Raw genomic sequence first — 21,312 nt, forward strand, 5'->3', positions numbered from 1 at the left:
ATACTATAAAGCATTAGAGAAAATCTACTGTAAATCCATGGATCACAAACTTCAGCCTTTTCTTCATTTTTAAGTACAGTCTGCTATTCATATTTCCAAGTTTAGCAACTACTAGAAGCTGAGGTTTATACAGGAGAGAACTGAGCTAACAAAGTGCAAAAGTACTGGAATATCGTTTCATACACAATCTGTTTGAGAAAGGGAGCCTCCTTCTCAGAAGTTTGAGATTAACACTTCTCAAAGAAGCAAATGTCTCCAAATATTGTTATGGACACTGAGTTATCTGCAGAGCACCAGTCTGAATCTTGACAAGCACAACAGGAATTCAATATTGTTCCAGGCTGAGATGCTTACTAGCTCCTACACAAGGTGATTCTCAGCATTAACTCCTACATGACAAATTCATTGCTAAGTACTGAATTCACCTGTAAAACATTCAGAACAGGCTTTGTTCCTAAGGTATATTTACAAGTCAAAACACAAGTCTCTCCACAAGACACTTCTACAAAATTAATCACTGTGAGTACTTTTGCAGGACTTCAGATCAGTAAGAATTCACTAAAGCCAGAAGCTGCAAAAAGTCTCAAGAGAGAAATCATTTTAAGAAAACCCAAACAACAAACCCACCAAATCTGGATTACTCACACTGAGCTTGTAAAATTTTGGTGTTACCTACACACATAAATCAGCTGTTACACGTTTCAATGGCTAGTCACAAAGTCAGCCTAAATGCGCCCCTTACTTTTCTTTACTTTTTCACTTTGACTTGGGCTTCTCCCTATTAAAAATAACTGCTCTAAACAAACCAATTGTTATCAATAAATCTGAAAGAGGCTTCATTTGCAGAGTAAAAGCAACACACTGATTGTCTAAGCCTGCAGATACTTCTATAAAAGGCACACCAATGCACTTCACACATTCTGGGCTAAACTATTTGAATTTTTAACCAGTTTTTTTTTCTTGGGTGGCTCGGAAAACAATTTTATGAAAAAAGCATGGCCATCCTCTCAGGGTGAGCTGAAGCGGTGCAATAACTACAAAATCTGAATTCACTTAGTCAATCATGCTGCGATCCAGTAATAAGATGAGTTATAAGAACATAAAATTTGAAAAATAAAACCTAATTGCTTATGCTACCACAGAAAATTTCATCTATTTTAATTAAAACTTGAAATATTAGAATTAAGCAACTACCAAGGCAGAAAGAAGAGGCCATAAGTTCTAAATCAACTGTTTGAATATCAGGTTTCCTGCTTCTGAAATACCTGTAAGACTTTTGTGATGGTTTGCCATAGTAGTGTTGCAAACAACAGTTTAAAATAAACAGATCAGTCAAGTTTCTCTGTTAAGTCTCTGATTAATTCTTCTATGACAAATCTTGAAAATACTCTAAATTCAATACACTGAATCAAAGCTTTCTACAACACACCTTGTCTTAAACATTTACATTTTTCTGCATCATTGAGAAAATGATCACAAAGTATATTTACACCATAAATTAGAAGTATTCCTTTTCCTGCAGAAACAGGAGAGACTGTAACTACCACTAATTTCAAGTCAAGTGACCTGTGTAAGTTTATTAAGAGCCCATATAAGTGACAACTCTGCAAAAAGCAACATCAATTGCAGACTGCCTGCACACTTTATTCCCTACATTTCTATACCCAGCATGGCCAGTTCAGAAAGGAGAAAATGGTACTGGGAAGCAAAACACTCAGCACTGTCTGGCCTGATGACCACCAGCCTCTCCTCACCTTGGCCACTGAAACTTGAAGAAAACCCCTAGATTGGAAAGAAGCGGAATGAGGGGATGACAGAACCACCTGCCAGGATCCCCAGCAAACACAAACTGATGGAGGACATGACTCTTCACACATGAAACTGAGGGGGGAAGCAGACAAGCACATATAAACAGGAACAAAAAGGGAGAAAGCTGACAGAGGAAAAAAAACAATGGACGGGAGTCAATACAGAATAGCAGGACAGAAAAATACAAACCATACTCACTACAGCAAAAAACATCAACTTCCATTTCTAAAGTTTAGAATTAAAAGTTTGGTGGCCTGACTGTGTAAATTTCTTTGACATGAATAATTGCTATAAAATACAATGAACAAGTTACACAGCATGCCTGTCTTTTCTATCATTCCAGAACTTGTTAACATAAGGAAAACTAACATGGACCTTGCTGATTCTGTGGTATCTTCTGACAAGTCTTTGCATGAACACCTGCTCATGGGAGTGTTGCAAGACAGTCACATAATAAAGAGGTTACACACCACGTTCTATTAATGCTACTTATGTTTACTGCAATATAACGCATTGACACATTGAGGTTATCCATGATCACACCTGTACATGTAGAGGTGCTCGACCATGTGCCATAGTCAGAAACTGCTGTGCCCAATATCCTTGGGCTGTAAAATAAAAAATAATCAGCCAACAACATAAATACATACAGACATGTACGTGTATGAGCTCTATATGTATATACAGAGATGTCATTTACACCCTAGATTATGCTTTTTACGTATTTCTTTTTCTTCTTCTTTTTTTTTCTTTCTTTTGCTTTTGGGGCAGAGAGGGAAGAATACCTTAAAATTACATTGTTGCTTCTACAACAGACAGCTTCTGCAACATCAGACCACAATCATCTTCTATTAACATTATTTTATCTCATCTTAGCCCCAGATGGACTTTCTGGGGGGATGTGCCTTAGATACGACACGATGCAGACATTTTGAAATGCTTTCTTTCTACACTAACTTCAGCATTACCTATTAAAAAATACTAATGGGATACAAAAAATGAAGAAAGAGAACTCTGGTGAAAGGAAAGCTGTTTCCCTTCTTTCCATAAGATTCCATATGTTACATCTGTTGCAACAAGAAGCATTGGTATGTAAGGTAGTGTTTAATCAACACTCAGATAAAGCTGTAGCTGTCCTGTCTATGGAATTGCTTGAACAGCAAATCTCTATAAGGAAGCCTTGATATTTCAGATTTACTTGTTCTATCAGCTTGGCCAGAAATGGAATAAGCCAAAAGAGATAATGGAAAGACTAGAATATGAATACAGTTGTTCATCCTAAAATGCAGTCCTGCCAAAATTCTTGTACAGCTTCAGACCTTGAAGTGTATCCAGTATCTTTACTTAATGAAAGCTTTAGAGTATCCTCTTCCTACAGAGAGCTCCAAACCAGGTGGGTTTAACACCTGAGAAACTACAGATAACAGCTGAAAAATTGCAGCCATCTACATTAAACCTTTTCATGACCAAAATTAATTTCTGGTAGAGTCACAGAATGGGTTGGGTCAGAAGAGATTTTAAAGATTACCTAAATCCAAACCCACTGCCATGGGCAGTGACACCTTTTCACTATATGTATACACATGTGTGTGTACGTATGTATATACGTTTGTTAATATATTTTTATTATTTATTTTTCTTGTATTCATTGCTTCTGCCAAATTAAAAATCTAATAGCTACTTGGTAAATTCTTCTGCTCCCAACTCAGTATCCAAAGACTGTACATTTGAAAAAACAATCAGTACTTATGGCTAGAATATTCTATTCTAATAATGCAGCAGTCTTCATACTGTCAAATAACTTTCATGCTCTTCTGTGCACTCTGGGTACAATATTGAACAGACTTTTTTCCAACATTTATTCTAATTTCCTTATTTTTCTAAAATTAAATTGGAAGATGAATGAATTATAATCTCTCATAGGTCGGCTACAGTTACACAGAAGCACAAACTCCTCCTAAAACCCACACATTAGCTCTCTCTCAAAGGCTTTAAGTCATGATTTTGGTAGGTTAACCAAAGCTGTGTTTGCAGTCTGGACCTTAGTTACTCAACTCAATGACACTGCCTGCAAAGGCAGGTTGGCAGTATTCAGGTCATCTGTCATAACATTTGTTTATTTTTGTTGGTCTACACCAGGCCAAAAAATTTCAAATCCAAGTGATGAGATTGACACAATTCCTGGCTGGAGCATGTGTAACTTTTTACATACAGCTGAGCATTTTGTGATGATGGAGGTGGATGCTCTTTTACACAGCCTGTGACTGCAACCTACATCAAGAACATGTTGAACAACCCTTTGGCTTTATAGAATTAGCCTTGTAGGATGCAAAGTAGAGGCAAAGAGGCCCTTGACTACTAGGCAATCTTTCCACAGCTGACACTGCACAGCTGGCTGATGGTGAAGTTACAAGTAAATGTCACAGACAGAGATACTGAAAAAAAAAGGTATAAATCTGAATATGAGACAAAATGAATGAGGCCCATGTCCTGGAACCTTCAGGAATAAGTAGTACTTGACTCTTCAAAGCATTTCACCCAAAAGTCCCTATTCATAATTTCAAGGGTATAATTTCAAGGTATTTTTACAATACCTTATTTTTATTCTACATGACAAATATCCTTCCTAATATAAGTTACACATGCAAGTTAAACACTTTAAGCAATCAGCATCTCTCTAAGGCCAAATCATTTCCACTCTGATCTGCCTTACTGTACTCCATTAAGGTTGGTAGGATAAACTGCAGTGATTTCATTTCCCTTTTAGGAAGCTATCCTCATAATCCTGCTTTAGAAGAAGAAGAAAAAAACACTAGGGCTCAAAGGCAGCTTCAACCTAAAATAGTTACTAACTCATTCTTTTGAAAAGGTTTGGATTATTTCACTCAAAACCAAAAAGATGCTGTCCAGCAGCTCAGGGTAGGTGCAGCCTCCAAAATCCATGCCATTCTTTGTTTTAATAGACCTTGCTCTTCTCTCAGGACTTATGGAGTTTTGAGGGTACATCAGTAAAGCAATAGCTAAAGAACTGTTGAAACATTCTCTACACTACACTAAGCTTGCTCTGGTATTTGTGCTGTGCTCAGGGCTCTTCACCTCCACCAGAACAGAATATTGGAACTGACACCCACTCAACAATTTGAGCAGATGCACTACAAGAACACAAAAACCTTTCTTTCACCTGATATGTCAGAGTCATTTCCTTTGCTTGGATACTGCAGCAAAGGAAGAGATGTGGCATTAACCAATCTCCCAGCTTCTTTACTGGAAAGAAGTGGGAGTGTCCATATGGTTTGTAGAAAGCAACAATGTGGAACACGCCCAGCTCTTCAATTACTAACTAAAAATTTCAACCTTTTCAAACCAGTTTTTTCGTTTTTAACTCCAGGGGAATCATGTACAGAAAACACAGAGGGGAAAAATAAGAAAAAACTCAAGGTCATATCTTCCCACAAATACAATGCAGTCTTATCTCCAACAGGAGGTTAGACAGTAGAAAAACCTAAAGTTTAAAATAACTTGCTGTACCCCCTGGCCAGCCAAGCACAACCACCACCAGAGTACTCCCCTGAGGCCAGTAAGAGACACGAAATGCCAGCCCTGGACAAAGGAGCACAATGTGAGAAATTTGTACATTTCTGAATAAAAAAACCCCTAACCAGCTTATATTAAAATAACATTGTAATCTGATGCCTTGATTCCAAAATCCCAGCACAAGTAGTCACACCCTCTGCTTCACCAAACAGTCCAATGACTCCTTCAGAATTCTCACAACATTACTGCAAACAAACTCAGCTTTAAGCATTTACACAGCCCAGACTCAAGTGTAAGCTTTGGGTTCTCTCTGCTTTGAGAGGAGACAGAAGAAGTAAGGAGATGAAAACCTTTGACATTTTTAGTGCTGTTTAAGCACAAGCCTTATTTGATTTTGTTCTGAGTCATTCCTCCCCCACAGGATGGAAAGCAAAGCTACATGTTCAGTATGTGAATGGCCAGATGAGCTGAGCAATACCACAACAGACCTGTTAAGTCTCTCTATAAATCATATGCAGATTTTCTGTTCCCTCTAACTGCTGGAGAAATATGCAAATTAAGTAATTAGGTACCTCAGAGAAGCATATTCTTTGATTCAGCATCAGCTTTAAAAAAGCAAAGGTAATTCATGCTTTAAAAAATCCCAGACAATACAATAATAATTGGTGCTTATTTTCACAACTATTGCATACCACCAGTTTTCCATTATAGTGAACCAAACTCAGTACTATTTAAAGTCTGAGGGTTTTATTGGCTGAAAAATGATGAAATCTTTTTTTAAAAAACAATATTTACCTGAGAACCACAATCAAAAGAACCTCCAGTTACCAGATTTACATTATAATACTACCTCATCCACCCTTACAGATTCCCTGTTTTAGCCACCTTCCAAGAAAGGCTCCAGACAGGGAATACACAAGACTTTGGATCCTCAACACCCACTAATTCTCCATTACTGTCTGCACCGTTTAGCCTATGGAGTTACTCTTAATTCAAGTATCTTATTATTTTGTCTAATTTTCAAATGGATTAAAAGTAAATTTCACTGAAATTTAAACATTTGCAGAAGACAATGCACATTCAGCTCTGTACATACTTCCTCAAGTACACAATAATCTCTATTACTTTGATTATTTGTCAGATTTCCACACCCAACCATTCAGATTGATAAGAGCAACTTGCTATGTATTTGAGACATTCATGAACTGCACACAGTCCACAGACAAAACAGCAAATGAGAAAGTGCCTTTATAATAACACATTTCCAAGTACATGTAAGAGTAAAGACATTCCTTCTGTAGTAATACATCTTCAATTCAGCTGAATCCAGTCCAGAATAAATACAAACACATAAAAAACCCCGAAGAGGCGCATGATTAACCACTACAGGTTCAAACGCAGTAGTATTGACTTTCTACTTACTATTCATTTTTTAGAAATTTTCAGTGACATCATGAAAAATCATATTAAAATGATAAAATTCTATTAAAAATTCTCAATCCGCATTATTTATTACAAAAAAAACAACTTCTAAAATTCAAATTATTTTTTTCAAATAAGAACCAAATATTTGAAGGAAATCTCATTACTAGAAATCAAAAGTACGTGTTCCTAATTTACAAAATTTTTCATACAACTGCTTTTACCTAAATAAAACAGAACTGCCAAATGTATTTTACATTTTAAAAGCAGTTTTTAAATTAATAGCATATGACAAATGTATCTCTAATGAAAACTATGTAACAAACATATCCTAGACTGGTCTGGAAGTCAATACAAAGATAACTTAGCAGTGAATTTTGTAATATTAGAACTACTAAGATGCTATTGAATGTTACTTCCAGAAAAAAAAAAAGAAAGAAAAAACATCAAAAGTGCAAAATAATTAACAGAAGGAAAAAAACCACACCAAACATTACAAACATACCACCCTCAAACAGCAAGCTTCTTACAAACTTTAACTGGGAATATGGGGGCTGCAATCTAATTCCCTTCTATGCAGAGGCACAGAAATACGCAGTTACAAGGGAAAAGCAATACTGAACATCCAAATTCATAATTTTTTTTTGTCCAGCATACAGAGTCACAACTCAAAACACCAAGGAAACAGCAACCCCAGCAAAAGAGAGGAGGTTTTGATATTGCTGTTGAGCTCTGAAAAAACATTAAAAAGTTTAAACAGGTGAGTATTAGGCACAGAAAGCCTTTAACTTCAGGAAATAAGTTGGGGCGGTGGTGGGGGGAGGAATCTTTGTATAAGCAAGTATTTATCATCATAAAATGCACTCCAATAGCACACACTGGGTGCTTCCTCAAGGGGAATTGTCACAAAGGAAGTCTCATCTGGCTGTTTCATAATAATTTTAAACCAGTAAAAACACAATAAATCTGAAGAAAGAATTTGCTTCTCCTTTCCTTTCAATGCTTGCTCCTCCCAACACACCACCACAAATTTAGAGACCAAATAGTGACATGGACATCACTAAAGCTAAACTCTGATTTACAAACACTAAATACTCACCCAAACTGACTCCCCCCAAAACCCCCCAATATCTTGTGTCATAGACAGACACAGAACTCTGAGATAGAAGCAGCAGCCAGGGTGAGAGAGAAAGAAGTGTTAGACCAAAGTGTCAGGATGAGATCTGACCACAAAGACCTCAGAGCAGACTCTTCCTTCGGGTAAGGCACAAAAACTTATTGGAAATTAGACTTTCTCATTAAGAAAGCAGCCCAAGTCACAGTCTGAGGCTGAACTCTTTGATTCCATTTAGCAGTTTTCCTGTTACAGGAACCTCATAGGTGCAAGGAACTATGCAACCAACAGTTCTGGTTGGTCACACTTTACCCAGTGATTTTGACACTGAAAACATGTAAGATTTGTAAGTCTTATCTTCCATGTTAAATGATAGAAAAAACAGCATCTCCTTGAAATCTAGATGATCTATATTCAAGCAAGCCAGAAACCTAACCTAAGTACCTTGGAGTACTGTTGATTGTTCTCAACTTCCTGAAAACCTGCCTTCCTGAATCTTCATTTTCTTTTTTATTTGGAAGAACTGGGAAAAGTTCTTAGCCTTGACCACAGGAAAAACAAAGCCATCAAACCAGATTAGTTATGAATCTCAGGGATTAGCAAATATGAAGCACAGAACAGAGAAAATAATCCAAAAGCCAGAGCAAACTATACAAAATACAAATATTGTGATTGAAAAATGTTAGAATTTTGAGATACATAGAACTGATATGAGTTTGATCCAGTATCATATAAAAATTGAAGCACACATCTAAAGACAAGTTTGCAATCCTCACAGATCCCTCCTGAAAAGTTATTCTGCAGAAAGACTTACAATCACAGTAATACATTCAGAAGTTACTCATCTTTGAGTATTTAATAAAACTAACACAAATTTGATGTACTTGAATATATGTGCAATAAAAACCTATTACAATTCAACCTTGAGGTTTGCACCTTAGCAAACTCATTTCATGTTTAAGCAGTTTTTTTTCATAGCTAGTAAAATCATTAACCATTAAAGGAACCCAAATTAAATACTGCTTACTACAAATGCAATACAGCTGTTAAAACTGCTTTTTAAGAAAGCATTATTCAAATAATCACCAAAATACTTTCTGAATATAAAAAAAAAAGTCCAGTTTTTTGGTAGAGTATTTGTATACTGGATAGTCTTCTAGTGGCATTCTGCCACACTGTACAGGCTATCAGGAAACCAAACAACTAAGATGCTCATAGTACAGAATATGGGATCATTAGTAGAACTGAACAAATAACCCCAAGCATTAAGTTTTTCTCCTTGCTTGACTTTTCTTATAGTTTAATGAAAATTAAGATTATTTATGATTATGTAACATGCTTACATAATTCACAAATTCTACTATAAACAGAAATAACTGGCCCTACAAGTCTGAGTACACCATACACTTGCTGGGAAAACAAAACAAACACCACCCTCAACCCCCATAAAAGCAACTACAGTGAAAAAAACCAAAACAAAACCAAACTCAGAAAGGAGACAAAAGAAAGCCCTAAGCAAGTCTAAATGCATTCCCCTTATGTATGTAGAGTGTTCATCTTCTGAACAGACTAAAAAGCTTGTGCCATAAACAGTTTAGCTTAAAAAATGAGTGCAGCTTACATAAGCCTGTGGCAGTCAACCATTTTTACTGATGGCCCTACAACCAACAGTTGCAAAAAAGTTCAGAAAGTAAAACTTAGGAACTAATTCAAAATACCCATAATCCTTACTCCAAGGCTGACTAAGTAAGGCTACTGGCAAAGCTGAAACTCAAATATTCCATGAATTGTCAAGTGGATAGAGTAATCCAAGGAGTATGCTCAAGTTATTCAGAGTAACCCCAAAGCAGAAATTTGCTACTGTCACAAGGACACAACTCCTCACCTAAGACACATCTTCTGGAATCTGTGTTCTAGCACAAAATCAAAACATAAGAAGAAGCATACAAAAATGTCAGTGTCATAACTACTTTCCTCTCACCTGAATCATAGGAATTCTAACACTTAAACCTATTTCTTTCTTTTCCTCTTCTTCTGGAGCTCACAAAAACCTTACCTTTCAAAACTTTCAAAAAACAAGACATTTAGAGACTTTAGAATCTCATTCTTCAAACTCCTTTACAGGAAGCAGGACAAAACAATGATCAATGGTATAGATTTTAACAGGATTCAGTGGTAGGGGAGAAAGCACATAAGGACTGCTTGGTTTTGGGGGATCTTTTCTAAAACTCAATTCACAGAAGGGAGTCAGATTTCTTTTGATCCTTTCCTGTCAGCTCCCCATGACCAATCCCCCTTCAGCAAGTTCTCTGAGCCATCAAGTCCATGAACTGACACCCACAGGGACCATGGCTTCACTGAGCCCAGGAATGACAACAAGAAGTTTTCTCCACCTCATCCAACTACCAGGAGAGTGAGCAGAATCCCTCTTTCAGAAGATATGGATTTCTTTAAAGGTTAGAGAAGGAGCTCTTCTTCCATCTCCCGTGTTTCCAGGACAGGAATCCTCCATCAGACTGGAGACACCAGTCCACCACTGCTGTGTTTCAACCTCTCCATAACAGACGGACATGAGAACAAACTGCACTGGGATTTGTGAAACCAAAACCCAAGAACTAAACGGTACAGATAAGAACCAAGCAGCACAAGCCTCCATGCCTTGATCACATCTTGGGTAACATATGCTCTTAGGAGAAGTGTCATAAATTTTTGCTACAATTTTACAGAAAAAATGTCTCAGTTAAGGCAAAGCAGCTTTTAAGTGACTGAGTGTTCCTACAGAAATAGAAGTACTGTTTATCACAGTACCAGAAACGTCTGTGTTGTTGGTTCTAGTGCCTCCATGAGTAACAACAACAGAGATCACTGAAGATGCCTCAGTGTCCACACTGCTACAGAAAGGTCTCACTCACCTGATGGAACCAAGACCATTAAGACCTGCTGCACAGTGCTCCTGAGAGGATTCTTTCTTCTCTTTGGAAAACTTCAAGTTGTCCTCTACAGAAGCCACTTCCCTCTTACAGACCTCTTACTCCTAGATCAAGGAACGTTATTTCAACACTTAAGTCATTTTTGACTCTCTCTCTCTCTCCTTTTTTTTTTTCTAATACAGTAGATCATGATTTCTAAACACAGACCAAAATAGCTGATCTTACTCAGGTCTCTCTTAGGCCTAAGGCTACCTTCAGCCTCATTTACCTCAACTCCCAAATCTTGAAAGGGATTGGCAGGTAGAACATTTACTTGACTTGGAACTTTCTTTAAAGCAAAAGAAGCATTTACAGCATCTAAAGGCTGGGCTTCAAAAGCCAAGAGGCAGATTTCATTTAAGAGAACCTACATTCTGCCATTTATGAACTTAATTCAGCTGCAATAGATGTGGTACAAACGCTCTCTTCCCTGTCTGACCTCTCTTCCTTTAAACTGGATATTCCAAGAAAACAATAATTAAAAAATGTTTGTTCCAGAAAGTGCCAATGAACTCAAACCAACACAGAAGGAAGCTGGATGTAAACAGGGATAATGCTCAGTCACTACTTGCTACTGAAACCAGTACACATTGAAGAGCAACAGCTTCAGTGTAAGAGCAGGACAAAGTACAAAACTGCAAACATGTTCCTGAGCAATTATTCAGAAAGTTCTTACTCACAATGCATGAAGCATTCAGCCCAACAATGAGATTTGTTGTGAAACACATGTATTGAACATTGATGCTCATGAACTTAGAACAGCATGCGAATTTCTGTAACACTTTCATGATGCTGCCCAAACAGCAGGAAACAAAGCATAGATAAAGGACTAAAATATCTCTTCCCCTGTGCTGTCCATTTGAAACTGACTAATGAGTTGAAAAAAATCCACAGTAATGTACAAAAGCACCGACAAAAGTTTAAAATATAATTTTGTCTAAGTGTTCTGAATTCAGCTACAACACTTACTCAGCAATTACTGAAGTCTCATTTGCAAATGTCCAGATCGCCCAGCAGCTAAAACTTGATTTTTACCAGGAAAGAACATAAAGTGACTTTTCAGCAGGATATCCAGCAAATAACTTAAAAGTTTTTAACACATTGAAATCAGCAGTGAGAAGATGATATTTGATGCAATGCTTGCTAGTAGAAATTTAACCAATTTGTATTTTGAGCAAATATGAAGCAACAGAGAAATTGTACCAAATTAACACTTGGTCTTATCTAGACATGTAATTTCTGATCCAGCATTAGCAGGATTACAGCAAGAATTACTATTCTTTCAAGACTAACATAAGAATTCCAAGAAAAAAAAGCAGGTACACTTTAATGCAATGCTCTGCAACAGCCTAGTACCTGGCTTACTATTTCTGCCAGCTGATCTTAAGAACACCCACAAGAAAGCCAAGTCCTATATTTCTTTCATAACTTGCACAACATCTAGGTAAAAAAAAAAGGCAACAAAACCCAACCATCTCCTATTCATCAACTATCATTGATCCAATGCCCAACAAGAAGAACAAAACAAATCTGTAACCCTTTCAAGTGCTAAGAAAAAATGCCCACATCTTGAGTCAAGCCAAAGTATACAAACTCCTCACTGAAGACACAGAATTACACCTGAGGATTTATACCAACATGACAAATAACATACCTAGCACAAGCAAAGCCTTTTGACAGCCAATTGCTAATGCAGCTGTGGCACTGTAAACCAGGAAGAGTTGTTCAAACAGATGAGACTTGGGGGCAAATCACCTCAGAATATAACCAAGGAATAGAAAAATGCTTAAGTGTAAAGCTGCAAGATTAAAATACCAGCACTGCTGTGGTTCTTTTTACCAAATCTGGTAAGAAACAGTCAATACTGAATGCAGTTTATTAAAATGCTCAAGTTTTTTTCCTGCCACAACATCCAAAACAAATACTCATGGTAAAGGATTTCTTTTTCTAAAAACTCTCCATTTGCCCCTAGATCAACCATGATTTCACTAAAAATTAATTAAATTGATCCACTTTTCAAACTAACATACACTTTAGGAAACATGCAATTTCATTTGAAAGTAAGTATTTCATTTTGAGTGTGGAACAAGACTGACTGAACAGAATCTGCTGAAGGGTGTTTTCCAGAAAACACTCTTAATGATCCACCAGCAAGCCCACATGCAGGTAGGAGAACATCTGTACTTGAGCTGTGACAGCGAGGCTGCTCAGCACTAGCACAGCAGAATGACCTCCCTCCTTTCTCTCCCTTTGCTATTTGCTTACAAAGCCCCCTGCTTTAAACAACTCTCTGAAAAGAGCAGTAATTTTCCTTACTGAAGAGCCAGATTAGGACAAAACCTGATAATTCAATGCTTTTAAAATACCACTACTTTGAATTCAGACCCTTAATAAAATAAAGCCCACCAGAAACTGAAAAACAAATGTTTCTTAAAAACACAAAACTGTATATAACTTTAACAGATATGGCATTTTTCATCTTTAATCTCTAGTGCTATGCTGGCTATTTTAAAACAGTACCTGAAAAGGGAGAAACTTTCAACATAGTAATCAATGGGGTGTAAGAATATTGAAATGTTATTTCCACAGTGACATTAAGCTGAGACAGACATTGTGATCTATCTGGTATAAATAATCTTCAAAAAGAAAAGAACAAGAAAAATGCCAAACAATAAGAACTCAGTGCACAACTTGAACTATATCAGCAATACTGTGGCATTGTCTCACCATATTACATACTGAATTTTGTGACATCTATTTCAGCTTCTCAACTCAATGAAAACACCCCAATGGTGTTTTTTCTGGAAGTTGTGCACGTGAGTCTCCTGGATTCCAATACCACAGTGCCACTTAAACACTGACAGATATAGCACAGAAGTTGCTGACCAACCACCCTCCTCACACAGAACAGGAGACACCCAGCATGGACATTCAGTACCACAGAACCACCTACACTAGCACCACTTGCCTGCAGCTGGAGAGAGCACTTTGTTTAAGTATTATGAGCACATGGCCAGTTTGAAAGCCTTTCAAAGGACAGCTTTGACACTTGAAGGTTTGGCAGACTACAAGAACCTATTCTAGCAGTGCTTTCAACCAAAACCTTCAACATTTGCACGAGTCTAAACAAGTATTTCAAAACTCATCTTTCCATTCGCAGGGAGAGTTTCACACGTGAGAACTGGCACCACGACATCATCACACATGCAACTTCTGCAAAGCAGTTCTCAATCTCTCACAAAAACAAGACAGTCAATGTTGACTTTTGGACAGTATTTTAGTCTACTATGACCATATGGAAATAAGCCTAGAGAAAATTTGTACTCTAGAGAGAACCAAGAGTTCCAACCTGGAAAAAAAAAAAAGTGACAATAAGAGAAAACTTTGCCAGAGATTTGAAAGTAAATCCCTAATATCAGTTTACTGCACTAGGTAGCACCAACATTTTTCAGTTCAGCTTTATTTTTCTGTTAAAGACAGGGACAGGAAAAGATACTGCAAGAACCACAAGTCACAGATATTTCTACCATGTATCTTGCAGTCCAGAGTAGCCCAAAAGGTGCTGATGGTAATGTTTCAGGATCTGTATGAAATCTCTCAGTTTCACACTGTTTTTCACCTGCCTTCTAACCATACCACATAACAAAAATAACTTCCACTGCAAACACCTTCAGTTACACTTTCCTTGTGTTTATGTGTGAGCTCACAGGCACTGCACCTACAGCAGAGGAACAGCAGCATCATAGATGCTCCCAGAGCAGAATGTGTCATAGCACAGTTGAGTTGGATGACTAAGCACACACTCAGACTTGATGTTACCCAAAATTTACTAGATTTGATCATTTACTCAATGGCTCGATCATCACTAAAATACCTTTGGTGTCAAAAAAGTAAATCAAAGGCTTTTGCTTGTGTTGGTGATTTTGTTGAAACACTGAAGCTGTGAAAATAGGGATTTGAAAATCATCCCAGTTGAAGGCAAAGTGCTTTGAAAAAGAATTAAATAAAATACTTTAGGTTTCCTATTTATTATGAACTGCAGTACATACCCATGTAACTCTTGCCCTAACCAAGAATACTTCTGCAGATCATGCTTTAAGGATTCTTATGCTGTTGACAAATACAAACAAAATGAATCACCACAGGTTTGAAATCAGGAGAAAGCCTCTAGACCAGCGCAACCAAAACCTTCATTTAAGCCCTACACAATTCTCGAGAGGGGACAGAGGAGAGTTTGCCAGATAACCCAAAGAATCACATCAATGTACTCCCCTGGATGACTCCAAAGGAGTATTTTCCCATTAGGATTTCCTTTTACTCTGCAACTCAACAGAGACACCAGCACAGACATCTCCAAAGCTGGCTGAATGTCAGATGTGTTTTCACAATACCTATTCAACTTATCTAGTCTTCCTCAAGATGAAAAGTCATGGAAAGGAAAAGGAGCCTCAATGAGATTCAGGAAACAAGAATGGACACAGATCTCACAATTCCCTCATTACATTTACCTGACATCATTATATGCAAAGGTTATGACACAAGATGAAAAAAAACACATAATAAATGTATAATTTCATAATAAGAGTATAATTTCATAATAAGAATACATCATACTCATCTGACTACCTGTGTTTAAACCAAAAGATTCAAGATTAAAGGCAGGCTTAAATGCAGATTTTATTATTCTTTACTAATGTGTGCAAAATTTGGTAGCTGGTAATTTTATGGACACACAAACTTCTATATATATATTAATACAGGTTGTTAAGGCACTCTTCAGATTGCTTCTGTCAACAGACACCATTCATAAGGCAGGACAAAGTGCAAGCTTTAACAAATGTTGTGAAATACTTTATTTTTAAGAATCCTGTTCCTCTCTCTCTACAAAGAGGAAATGAATTTAACATTTCTTTTTACATGAAATATGTTAACTGCAAGTATACTTAAGGAGGGGCAGAAGAAAGTATTGCTTTTTTCACAGAGCTAGAAAACAAAATTAAAGTTACCAGAACAGTGACTGTCCTTTAACCATGCAAGCTTTACCTGTAAATTTCTGTTCTACTAAGTCCTCTGGAAATATTAGTGATCAGGTGGACCTGCTAGGGAACATAAGCCCCTAAAGAAATACTACTCAATTTTTTCACAGTAAACACCAGCACTAAAAATAACAAACACATATTGACACATCAGCTGGATAGGTTGACCTGACCACTCTCAAGATTTATTTAGAATTGAAGAACAGTGTCTTCAAACCTGTTAGCACTGAGACCTTCCATAACAGTTTCATGCATGTTTACCTGAACACAGTGTCTTACTTTAAGTTTTTCCATTACTTTCCAAGTATGGCATATTTAAGCCATTCCATTTTTTTTGGACACAGGGAACCTCTACCAAAACCTGAAGTAGAGATACTCCCAAACCACCTAAGCAATTGTCTTTCCTATCCTTGTTTTCTCCTTGCCAAAGCCAGGGAAACAAGGGCCAATATCATGTTACAAATTATGTTTGAACAAGGGGAAAAGCACAGCGACTGCACAGTCCTACACTAACACTGAACGGTATAAATATGAGCTGCATCCATCCACCATATCCACTTACATTTAAAAAAACACCTAAAACGAAACTCGAGTTAATTTTCCTCACAGCCAATACAAGCAGCCGATAAAATCTCAAACCCGACCTGAAGCCAAGACTCTGGACAGAGCAAGGAAGGCCTTGCTACCTTTGGGGGCCTTCTATTTCTAGAGCCAAGACACAGCAGCAGCAGCAGCATCGCGCTGCAGTCACGTCCAAGGGGCAGCGTTTACCTGTGAATCCATTTGCTTTTCATTAATTAATTTATTTTTACGCAGCAAGAGCAGCATCAGTGGCCCAGCAGGCAGCACAGCCCCTGCTCAGGGGACACCCGCACGGGATCCCCGGGCACTCCGCCCGCCTCGCTCCGCAAAGGGCTCCAAAAACAAAGACCAAAGTTTTCCCTGCTCGGTGCGTGGGAGTGCAGCAGCAAAACAGGAGCCAGGATCAACACGAGCCGCCTCCCGTCACCACACCCGGGCCCACGCAGGGCAGGAGAGCCCCTGCTCCCCGGGGCAGCCCGTCTGCTCCCCCGGCACGGCTGCAGCCCGCTCCCGCACGGGGAGGGGGGACACCCACAGCCCGGCGGGATGGGGAAGTGAACGGGGGTGTCACCCGAGCCTCCCTCCCTGGCCCCCGGCAGAGGGGCGGCCCTGCCCGCCCCCCAATTCCCCCCCACAGCCCTCCCTCACCACCGCCCCCCCTCACCGTGCTGCGCTGGGGGCTCGGCTCCGGCTGCGGCTGCGGCTCCGGCGGCTGCATTCCCGCCCCCCGGCTCTGCCCCAGGCCGCGCTGCGGGGGCCCCCCCGCTCCTCCTGAGGAAGGGGAGAGGCAGAGGCGCGTGGCCCGGCGGGCGGGCGGGCGCGGGGAGCGGCGGCTGGAGCAGGGAGCGGGTCCCGGGGCAGAGCGCGGCCGGGAAGCGCTTCCGGGCTCAGTGCGGGGCGCTGGGGCCGCCGGGCGGGGCGGGGCCCCGGCTGCGCCCAACGGCGTCCGACATGGCGCGGCCCGCGCGCGCCGGACCGCACGGCTCTCGCGAGACTTGGCGGAGTCCGCGGCGGCGGGGAGAGGGGAACGGGGGCGCGAAGGCGCGCGGCCACGAGCGGGGGAGGCGGGAAAGGGGCGGGGATGGGGCGGGGCCGGGGCCGAGGGGCGGGGCCAGGGCGGCGTGAGGGGGCTCCGCGCTGGGGCTGCCTCCTGTCCCTTCCCCAGCCCGGCCCGCGGGCGCTTCTCAGCGCCTTTAAACAAAACTTCCCCCTAGCTGGGGTAGGACACAGCGCTGTGTGCTAGAGCTGACTGGGGACCCTCGCCCCCGGCTCCCCGCCTCGAGGAGCCTGAGCGTGGCTGGGCAGGAGCTGAGGTGTTATTTTCTGAGTGTTGGCAGCAGCGATGCGGTGCGTGCCCACAGTGGTTACACAGTTCACAGAATGGGTCCGGTTGATCACGGTGGGTCATCCGGCCCAGCCTCTCGGGTCAGGCAGGGCCTCACAGAGCACAGGCTCGGGGTTGTGTCCAGACGGTGCTGGAATGGCTCCAGTGAGGGAGACTCCATGCTCTCCATGGACGATCTGTTCCAGTGCGTGTTCTTACATGGCACAGGATGGCTGTGAACAGAAAAACGCTGCTGTGCTGTGCTCCTACCCAAATGTCTCATGATCCTGTGCCAGTCCAAGTAATATTTTTGGTCCTTCTGCTTGCAGGATGGACTCGGGGCTGTTATGATTAATATGGATTGATCCAGTGTGAACTTTTAATTGACATCTCCGGAGGCTGAAATCTTCCTGTTGAGGCAGAGCCTTGCAGATGGTTTAGTGGGTGTACACTGATTTTTCATCCACACACTGGGCCTTGAGATTGCACTCGCTTTGTACACCAGCATAAGCTGGTTTAAAGCATCTTTTCACAAATCATAAAGACTATTATTTGTGTTCTTCAGGGTTTGTGTGTGTGTGTGTGTTTAGGTATTTTCTTTGTTTAAACAGCATCTGTGTTGTGTAGATTTTTTTTGTCTTTTTTACTTTTTTTGTCTTTTTTACAGTTTCAGAGCCACAGAAACACCATTGCACTGATAGCAATGAGAGCAGATGCAGAGCCCTGTAACCACCTCCTGTCTCTCTCTGGCACAGGATTGGAAATGCAGGGGGGATGTGTGTCTTGTATTGCCATTACTGACTATCCACGTTATCTTCCGTGTGCAGAGGCCTCAGCTCCTGTGTCAGAGGTTGTGTGAAGTTAATTAAGGAATTCCTGTATTCTGATCCCCACATCGGAAACACGCCAAGCCTGACTAACACTTCTGGAGAAGCAAAACTGGAAGTAAACAGGATCTTGATGCAACAATACTTTTATCTAAAAGAGTTTGATTCTTATCCTCTGACTGGAACTATTATCAAGATGCTGAAGTGCATATTCCTCAGCAAAAATACATAATTTCCAAATATAAGTGTGTGCTGTTAATGCCAATGAATACTCCCATAGCTATATGTAGTCTCACTTAAAATGTAAGAAACAGCCCCTGGTGCAGCTGTTGATGGTGGGCACATGACAGTCTCTGTGGCCTGACTTACACGTGCTGGCCCTGGCATCAGCATTTTTTGTGTTTTCCAGCTATAGTCTTAATTCATCCTGTCATTGCTGGTTCCAGATTTTTCAAATCAACATCTGAGTCACTTTGTCACTGCCCCTCTGTAAAGTCCTTGCACTACAGCTCCAGTGAGTCCTGGCAAACCAATGTAGCTTCATATAAGTGGGATCCATGGCTCCTTTTCACTTCAGAAGCAACCAGTGCTTTGTTTTGTTTGGAAATGATGCTTTCCCTCTGCAATTCTCTGTAGTGGACTGACAGAAGACTGTAATCCAGCAATTGCCTGACTTTTATCCCACTTTCAAAGCAGGAGTGTTCCAACAGAAATTGCAGACACTCAGAATTTTTCATCTACCCTTAGCTAGTTGTATGCTTGAGAGCAGGATTGTGAGACTGGGAAATTAATCGCTCTTGAAACTTCACAATTAATCATAGCACAGCCAGGGCTGTGCTCAAGAATTTAAGAAAAAAATCCTTATGGGTATTAGGTGCCTGATTACCCCAGAAATCAAAGGTTGTGTATGTTCTAACTTTGCTGAACACATCTCTGAAAGCAGTTAATTTTATTGCTGATCCAGCTTTTGTGTCTCTTAGCCATATGACAACTACAAAAATTGATTATACGGAAAAGGAATGTTAGGAAAGCGCTTAATGCATTTTTAGCTGCTTCTAATGGGATTTAGCAGCTGGAAACAAGGAGAGCTGGCACTGAGTAATCAGGGCTGTTCTTAGACAGCTGTGTGGGAACCAGAGTATCAGGACTCTGAAAAAAATCACCATTTTTTTCCCTGTATTTTAAAATATGCAATATATGCAAGGAAGAATTTGAAAGCTAGCTCTCAATACTTGCAGCTCAGACAGTTAACTCAAAGTCAGATGGAATTCATTGTTAAATCCAGTTCTGTAATAACTTCTAGATGAAAATGCCCCTGGGTTCTGTGTGATTTTTTTTTTGTATTTAATGCTTATGGCAGTTACTACTGCCCATTTTTGAAAGGCCTCAGGTTTGGATTTAAATTCCATGCTACATTAATTTTTAAGCAGAACAAAAATGTAGTTATTTCTGCTCCCCTTTTCTCTTTATTAGCAGCAATCCAAGAGACCCATTTTCCTGTTTTGGAAGAAAGCAATTTTATGCATGTTTGTGCCTAGGCATTGCAGTCAGAAAAACGTCTTGGTAAAGTGGCCCTTCCATAGGTTTTCTGTCTGAGTAGTTCCTATACTCACTTAGCTCCATTTACAAATCAAAAGCATAATTTTCAACATAAGCACTCTAAACTGAGTCTTGAAAATCCCCCTGTTACACCATGGTTGGTGTTTTGTCACTGAAATGCACTGAATAAGTTTATTTGGTGATGCCTAAAGGGGAATATAGTTGCACTGTGTGGGGATGGAGTGCATCTATTTGTCCGAGTTTTAGTAAAAAAAAATATATATTTTTTGGTCCTAAAGTATTTAAGTATTTATAAGTATTTATGAAAAAAAAAAAGACAAATGTGTGCCTAGAGTAAGAAGGTACCATTGCTTTCATATTATTTTCCTTATGGAAGGAAATTACCTTGGGATAAAATCTAAGCAGTCATATATAGGTCTGTGGTAGTACTTTGGGTTAGTGTCAGGTCCTGCTGACCCCTGTGGTAGTTTGTATTCAAGAAATTGCAGAATTCAGGGTCTAAGCAGGATTATTTAGGTGGAAGCCTATGGAACTGGAGCTCACAGTGAAGGATATCCTTTCTATGATAATTTTAATTCTGCTTTCTTATTCTTTAAAAAGTCCTGTGCCCTTGGTTTGTAAGTGTGCCTCACTTGTCTGTGTTTCATTACATTTAAACAATGTATCCTTGGCCTTTCCTCAATTTAAGGTGAATTCTATGCCCTAAAAAACAATTTCTAGAGCACAATTCATGTACTTGACTCCAAATTTAATCAAAACTTTTTGGAATTACACATAATCCTTTGTACTTTTCTTTCTGCTAAAGCTGTTTGCAAAGCTGTTGTAAAGCTGTTTTGACTCTGCTAGATACCCAGGTTATTTTTTCATTTCAAATTGGTGTCAGCCATGTCACCGAGGTAGCAGTGGAAAATGTTTGTTTTAACAGGGTTCATGGATCCAGAAGTTGAGCTCAAAGAAGATATCTTGGAACTTAGTAGTAAACACTGCAATAGTGAAACTGAGAAGTAAAAATAAATCTCTGAGAAAATGGAAAATATTCCCAAGGGCAGTAAAAATGTTATTGCTTTATCTTTAGGTGGAATCTTTTGCTGCCTTATGAAGTGGAGATCTAAATAACTGCATATTGTTGGACCCT

The 21,312-nt window shown here is 39.7% G+C and overlaps 1 protein-coding gene across 1 annotated transcript in view; it reads right to left on the bottom strand.

The window, feature by feature from the left end:
* TAB3 (TGF-beta activated kinase 1 (MAP3K7) binding protein 3) overlaps positions 1-17,255 on the bottom strand; it is a 43,991-nt gene extending 26,736 nt beyond the window's left edge. Inside the window, exon 1 of the mRNA XM_066545459.1 lies at positions 17,131-17,255. The gene's annotated coding sequence lies outside the window, so the exon portion shown is untranslated. The remainder of the gene's footprint in view (positions 1-17,130) is intronic.
* Positions 17,256-21,312: the final 4,057 nt, after the last annotated feature.

The sequence above is a fragment of the Molothrus aeneus genome, chromosome 2 (assembly GCF_037042795.1).
Source record: "Molothrus aeneus isolate 106 chromosome 2, BPBGC_Maene_1.0, whole genome shotgun sequence".
Classification (NCBI taxonomy): domain Eukaryota; kingdom Metazoa; phylum Chordata; class Aves; order Passeriformes; family Icteridae; genus Molothrus; species Molothrus aeneus.